We start from the raw sequence: 6,594 nt of genomic DNA on the forward strand, positions 1-6,594 counted from the left end.
TAATGCATCATTCTGTATAGTAGGAACAAAAGTGCTTTTTTTCTTTAACCCACGCTGTGTCCCCAAAACACATTGTCAACTTCAAAGACCAATCCACACACATAGGTTAAAATCACTGTCCAGCTTTATTTGAGTAATTAAAACAACAAACAGGCATCTATTACAGATGTACTCCTACTCTATGACATGTTGGATCACCTGACGCGTTTCATGCCTCTTTCTGGCACTTCATCAGAGGTGAGGTCACAGGATATCCTGTGCCTTATATACCTGTGTTCATTAAAAAAATCTCAGATATAAAATAAACAAACAGTCTCTGCTTTGTTTGTTACAAGTCATATTGGTGACAGCTAGCATTATCATAATGTGGTGTTATAAAAAGGACACATTGATTTTTACACTTGCTTGACAATGAAGCCATTCACTTATAAATTATCCAATGTACACATATATAAATTGTGGTAAACACCTTATGGCTGAAAAAAACATATTACTTCCCAGTCATTATTGAGACCATGTGGATGCCTAGTCCTCAAGGTGAAGATCCAAAAAGTTTCCCTTTGATCTATTATCCTCTTAATATCGCCTCCACGTGGTCCCAATTTGACGTGTTCTATGCCCTGAAATTTAACATGGGAAAAATCACCCCCATGTCTACACATAATGTGTTTACTTATAGCAGAAGTTCGTTTATTCAAAAAAAATTTCACTAATAACCACAACCAGTCACAACTGAAATGGTTAGTCCTTGAAGTGGTACATAAATCACAACGTGGTGGAGACTTTAAAAAACTAGTACTCCAGCGTGAAGCATTGTGGATTAAAAAACTAAGTAGCTTGGTACCCATGGGGTTAAACGAACAGTGGAGTGTAGCACCATTCTTGTGATGACTTACCTTTGTTCCTCTTTTTCACAGAGAAATTATACATGAAACTACTGCTGCCCTAGTTTACGAATTTCGTTATATGAAAACTTCTTATGCGGTAAGATTAATAGTATTATTATACATATATGATATGATGGAAAGATGGATATCTTGCTGAAAAGATGGATCTTTTCAGCAAGAACCTTTACGGTAGGCCTATTGGCAGTACCTGGGAGATTGATTCTAAGATATAATATTTTTTCAATATTTTTGTATGGACTTTTTTGCTTTCGCTTCATGGCAGTCACTATATTCTGAACTTTGTTCATATTTACACCTTGCACAGTTAACCTTTGACACTGATGATTATTCATCTATCTTTGACTTTGAGATCCTTTCAATCTCGGCACATCAATGGCTAAATAAATGCTATACAGTCACCGACCCAATAAATGTGTTGAATGTATGGAATTACTTTGTAAGTGACTACAGTTATTATTTTGTGTTATACTGAAACTTCAATAAAAAATTACAATACGAAAAAAAAAATATATAAGTCAGAATTTACCTGGCGTTTAAACCCTGCATGCAAGTCAAGATCACATGCCCCCATGTCGACGTTCCCAGATAATGTAAAAAGTTACGGGCACACTTCTAGAAAAAATTTGGTATGTATTTGTAATTTGTATTGCTAGAAATTCAATGTAGCATATAACATGGAGCCAGGAACACAAGTCATTGTTGTTTTTCAATATAGTTTGCAGTGCCAATATGCACATAGACCAATCTACTAGTCAATCTAAGTCAAAGTTTAACTACTGGCCCTGATTCAATTTAGTGAGAAAAAGGTTTATCACGTGAAAAGTCATGAATAAGGTTCAATTTGAGATGCAATTCAATTCAGAAAAACCTTTCTCAGGGTTTATCATGTGAAAACTTAATTGAAGTTTATGGGAAAAAACTGGAAGTGGATTTGGAGAAAAGCTTTTTCTCCTTGAATTGAATGTCTTTTCCATGACTTTTCACGTGACAAACCATGAGATAATTTTCTCTCACTGACCCAATGCATAAATTGTGACCTATAACCGCCTGCCTTCAACCAGGAATGACTATTATCTTCGAAAAAACTGTACCTCTGTATTAGTTGTTGCAAACCTTAACAGTCATTACTTGCATCCGATGCATCACAAGTTCACATACAAAGATGACAAGTTGTCAGCTTGATATTCAGTTTTCTGATTGTTCTGTTAACATCCCAATTTTAAGAAGATGTAAGAAATATCAAACCCTGGCAGGGAGTTCTCATTCGAAAGGTTGCTCTTTTAGATTCTACCCATTTTTAAGAGGGGGATTAGGGGTGAACACTTATTTGCCAGCATAGAACTATGACAAATATGCCAATGTTTTATTATATTTGTAGCCTTGTTATATACTATAAAAGGGTGGTTTTGGCCAAAACGAAACCATCCAACAGGAATAAGGTATAAAGCCATAATGCTCAAGTGAAGGGAACTCTGTGAAAGGCTTCACTGTGATGTTCTGTGGGTAAGTTCCTGAACTGGTGAACTGGTGCCAGTTGGGCGTGGTACTGAGAATTTGTGTGCCATGTCCCCTTAAAAATAACTCCAAGCATCTCAAGTATAAACCAAGCTTCGCCAGTGCACTCAGAGATATTCATATTATGTATTCATACATTTTTATTTGCTACAGTTTTGATATTTGAATTAAATTATGAAAAAACATTATTGTCTGAAAATACAAAACTCTATTGTTGCACTTAGCTTGCTCATGTAACCCAATATATACATATACTGTGTGTATATATATATATATATATATATATATATATATATAGATAGATATACTGTATATATATTTTTTTTTTTTAAATTTTTTTTTTTTAAATTATATTTATCTCACCATTTGTTGTGCCATTTATTTAATAAAAATAAATATCTTTGCTTGCTTTCTGTGTCATCCATGTATCCATGAATTAAACTAGTGATACAAAAGCCTGGCACTTTACTTTTCACTGTAAAGCTTTATAGAGAGAACCTATAATAATACCTGGAATTGTACCACCTCTTTCTCTATGCTGCTCCCAAAATTACTATGGACTAACAAGTGAATAGTTAAATGGAGGCATGCTACTGCTGAGGGAAATTGAAACTGTATTTTCTCAATGTGAGAAAAAAAAGTGTTTTTGCTGCACTGCTGGCAATAAAATGCAGTGTGTGTGCATAATGCATTCTAAAGCATTCCCAGTAAAATCAGCATGTTTATTCTGCACATTTGGAGCTTTATAAATTTGTATGAGTTTTAATGTGAAAGGGAAAAGATTTAGACCATAACCAAAAAAAAGGAGAAATTATCAAAAGAAGGGAGGTGACATTGTTTTAAAGCACTGACTATGTAAAAAAAAAGGAGAAATTGAAGTTGCTGAAAATAGGCAGGCAGGAGAAGGAGGGGACTTTCACGTCATCCTGGGTATTAAAGCAGCACAGACATCCAAAGCATATTCATTCATCCATCCTAAATATACTGAAAGTCACTGTGTGCTTCTCATCCTTTGTTACTCAGGGAGGGAGCTTGCAGCATTACTGCCTGTTACATTATTCAGGGAAAGTGCAGCACTCGCTTGGAGCAAGATGAGTAAAATTATTGTACTGTGCTTAGGACTCACCATACTGGCTATCTTTTTACCCAATCAGGTAAGCTTTGTATTTATATTGTCATTTTAACAAACTCTTGTTTTACTTGTTTTAAATTTAGGATCAAATTTCAGATTTGCCTATAAAAATAAAATGTATAATCAGCCTTGACATTAAAAATCAGTTTAATTTGTCGTATTTCGTTTGTTTTCTTCTTTGTTTTTTTAATGTCTACTTCACTTTCTAATAATGGCTAATTGGAATGAGGTATCTGTGAACAGTACTATTACACTTTGCAGGCAGAGGAAGCATTATAGAACAATGCAATAATAAGGCATTAGTTCATTTGTTCAGTTTTGCCTGCCTTTGGATCAGCTCAGAGAGGGCTTTTACCAGAATTGTGTGTGTGTGTGTATATATATATATATATATATATATATATATATATATATATATATATATATATATATATATATATATATATATATATATATATAATCCACAAGATAGCCAGCACTCACGAATAAAAGTTTAAGTTGCCTGGGTGCAGTATCAAAAATTCGATATGTAACCAGCATAGAGCATCCGCACTCACAGGTCTTATATAAATATAAAAAACGTTTTTATAGTATGCGAGACTAGTCTGCGGATCTTCTATGCTGGTTATATATATATATATATATATATATATATATATATATATATATATATATATATATATATATCAGTCCATGAAAGCACTTACGGCCACAATCATCAAACGTATATCAAAAAGTTTTTATTGGTGCATGGTGTATCAACGCATTTCGGCTCAAGCCGTATCAAGCCTTGATACACCATGCACCAATAAAAACTCTTTGATATACGTTTGATGATCGTGGCCGTGAGTGCTTTCATGGACTGCTATTGATATTTTGGTTATTTTGACAATTTGGCTAATTGAATGGTGAGTGCCGATGAACTTTGTCTATATATATATATATATATAGTCACATCCAACAGTATATATAGTCACATCCAACATCGCCACTGGAGGCACTCGCGAATATGTGAATTCACTTATAATTATCTCTGTGATAATATAATAAATATATATAAATATATATATATATTTTTTAAATGTATTTATTTATTTATTGCCTTTTCGAAAATATAAACCTCCTCTACATAGTATTTTGCTTGCTCCTGTTGTATGCTATATATATATATATATATATATATATATATATATATATATATATATATATATATATATATATATATATACCGTAGATATATACCGTAGATATATATGTGGAGTTGTAAATATAGGGGTATGATACAGTGGATGTAGCATGCCCTTAGCTTAAAGGGAATGTGGCCATAATGTTATAATATTTATGTTATTGTTTTCTTGATTTCAGGTGGTCAGTGACAACACTACTGTAGCTGCTATTACCTTGAACAATACTACACCAAATGGTAATTCCACCAGCCTCTCACTTAGCACAAACACAGCTAACACTACCATCATTACCACCAAATCATATGCGAGTTCTGTGTATGCAGCCCCTACTATTTTCCTTGGCTTTGCAACAGTTTCTCTTTTAACTATATATTGTTGAGAGACTATGGTTATATGCAACTCTGGCATTACTCCATTTCCTGCTCTTGTGTCATTGATCTGGCATAATCATTAAGAACTGCGTGGAGGAACATAGACCAGCCCTTCTGCTAAATGACCATGTCCCCCAGCCTAGACTGCTTACACCATCATGACTGAGAAGCTCTCACTGACAAACCCACAAGCCAAAGGCTGAATGATGTGGCAGCGCTCTCGTTTACAGCAGGAATCTGCCAGTGACAAGCTCTAGTATCACCTCCAGAAAAAGTCATATCTCTTAAATGGAACCAGATGAGACAATATCCCAAAGTGAAATCAAATCCAGGATACAAGAGATAAATAATGCACTAGACAACACATGTGAATTAGTACACGTCGGTTAATCAAGACTGTTAAAAAAAAGATACCTGGATATTGTTTACTCTTGCTTAAATCATTTACATGATGTATAACAGTGAAAGTAGGTTAATTTAATGCTAATAAGTGTAAAATGATACCCTTTCAATAAATTAGAAATAAACTTTGATTATATTTTTTCATTTGAGTTTTCAACCATCTATTGGAGTTTATTAGGATTATTTGTGTCAACACTGTAAACTTATATTTAAAATTCAAAAGTAACTATAACCTTTTTGTTCAATTAATTTTCCATAACACCAGAAATTGAAAATGCTATTTATGTATTTCAAATGTAGCATATTCCATATGTGTCTTTTCTATGAAGTTTAAGTACTGCATATATTTTATTTCTTTAACTTTTTTTTGGAGAGCTTCCCCACCCAGTTCAAAAAGATGTATTTTTGTGTATATGTTACTTTTTAAATGCATTTAATAGCTTAAACATGCACAGCCATTCAGATCTGTTAATCTAATAACACACAAGTCTTATTATTGCATTAGAACTTTGTCACCTTACATGGAAACACAGGTTATGATCGAAAGGGATCCAAAAGCTACAGTATGTATAGGGAATGGATGTGACATTGCAACACGATCTTGGCAAACTGGCAATCTGGGCGGCTAAGTGGCATTCGAGATTCAATGTTGATAAATGTAAAGTCATGCACCTGGGATGTAAGAATATCCAAGCCACTTATACCCTTAATGGGCCTGCACTAGGCAAATCCATTATGGAAATGACCTTGGAGTCCTTGTAGATGATAAACTTGGCTTTAGCAAGCAATGCCAGTCAGCAGCATCAAGGGCAAATAAGGTCTTGAGCTGTATTAAAAGGGGCATAGAGTCACGGGAGGAGGGGGTCATTCTTCCACTGTATAGAGCACTTGTAAGGCCCCATCTAGAATATGCCGTACAGTTTTGGTCTCCATCACTCAAACAGGACATTATTGTATTAGAGAGGGTACAGAGAAGGGCAACTAAGCTGGTAAAAGGTATTGAAAATCTTAGCTATGAGGAAAGACTGGCCAAATTGGGGATGCTCACGCTGGAGAAGAGGCGCTTAAGGGGAGATGTG

The 6,594-nt window shown here is 34.3% G+C and overlaps 1 long non-coding RNA gene across 1 annotated transcript; it reads left to right on the top strand.

Moving 5' to 3' along the window:
* The first annotated feature begins 2,819 nt into the window (after positions 1–2,819).
* Positions 2,820–5,646, top strand: LOC108717557. Its single transcript, XR_001935860.2, has 2 exons — positions 2,820–3,577; positions 4,921–5,646. It is a non-coding gene; the product is annotated as an uncharacterized LOC108717557 (long non-coding RNA).
* The last annotated feature ends 948 nt before the right edge of the window (positions 5,647–6,594 follow it).

This window comes from Xenopus laevis, chromosome 5S (assembly GCF_017654675.1).
Source record: "Xenopus laevis strain J_2021 chromosome 5S, Xenopus_laevis_v10.1, whole genome shotgun sequence".
NCBI lineage: Eukaryota > Metazoa > Chordata > Amphibia > Anura > Pipidae > Xenopus > Xenopus laevis.